Source organism: Octopus bimaculoides, chromosome 7, assembly GCF_001194135.2.
Source record: "Octopus bimaculoides isolate UCB-OBI-ISO-001 chromosome 7, ASM119413v2, whole genome shotgun sequence".
Classification (NCBI taxonomy): Eukaryota; Metazoa; Mollusca; class Cephalopoda; order Octopoda; family Octopodidae; genus Octopus; species Octopus bimaculoides.
This window is the reverse complement of record NC_068987.1, coordinates 86472885-86474043: the sequence shown is the minus strand read 5'-3', so window position 1 is coordinate 86474043 and position 1159 is coordinate 86472885.

Below are 1159 nucleotides of genomic sequence, written 5' to 3'. Positions count from 1 at the left end.
ATATATATAAATAATATATATTATATATAACGCGCACTCTAACTCACACACATACATGCTCACACTCATACACCCATACACACACAGAAACACACATATACACATGTAGTACATACATACATTCATACATATGCATTTATATGTATATATCAGTATGTTTAGCTATAAAATAATGAACAGACGATAATGAACAAATCAGAAGATATTTTTTTCCAAACATACAATCATGGCAGTATCGATATTTAGAATAGTCATAAATAGAAATAATCTAACAAGACTGTATGAAACATAAATACATACATACAAACATATAGACAAACGGACAGATAATCAGACAGATAAATAGGCAAACAAACAGACAGATGAACAGAGTGACTACCAGCCTGACAGATTAACACACATACCTTTAACTTTTGTGCGTGTCAATGGGTTTCCGAATGAACGGATGTAGTTTGTGAAGAGAAGATGCATGCATGGATGTCCACGTGCGTTGGCTCATAACGTTATATCTAACTTGCATGTGTGCACAGATCTATGCACACAATTACGCGTGTGCATCCGTAAGTGCATGTTCATGGACGCATAAACGTATTCTCGATCAGGCACAGAATCTTGTAAATATATATGAATGTAAAATTGTGTAAATACCTCAATATGAAAAAAAATATATGGATTTTCGATTACTTTATTACCTAATAATTTATTCATGTATGCAAGTGAGCGTGCTATGTCGGCCTACCATAATTGTAGGAGAAACTATTTGTATACACACATAGGAACACTCATGCAGAAACACGCATGCACACGCTTGCACAAAGCATTCGCACGCATGCACAAAACACATACACACACATGGATATATGTGCGTATAAGTGTGTGTATGTATGTATGTATATGGATATATATATTTGCTTGCCAACATATATTTATTTGCTAGTATGTTATGACGCATCAGATTTCTGCACAGTACATCCATGATATCAACAGTGTGTTTTATGTTTTTTTTTAGCACTTTCTAGAAATATACTTTAAAAGAACTATATTTTTTAATGAATATTTTTTTGATAAGTACGAATGTACCTTTCCACGAAAGTCCTTACCATTTCTGCATCTATTATATGTGCGTGAAAGAATGTTTATATATATATATATTTATATA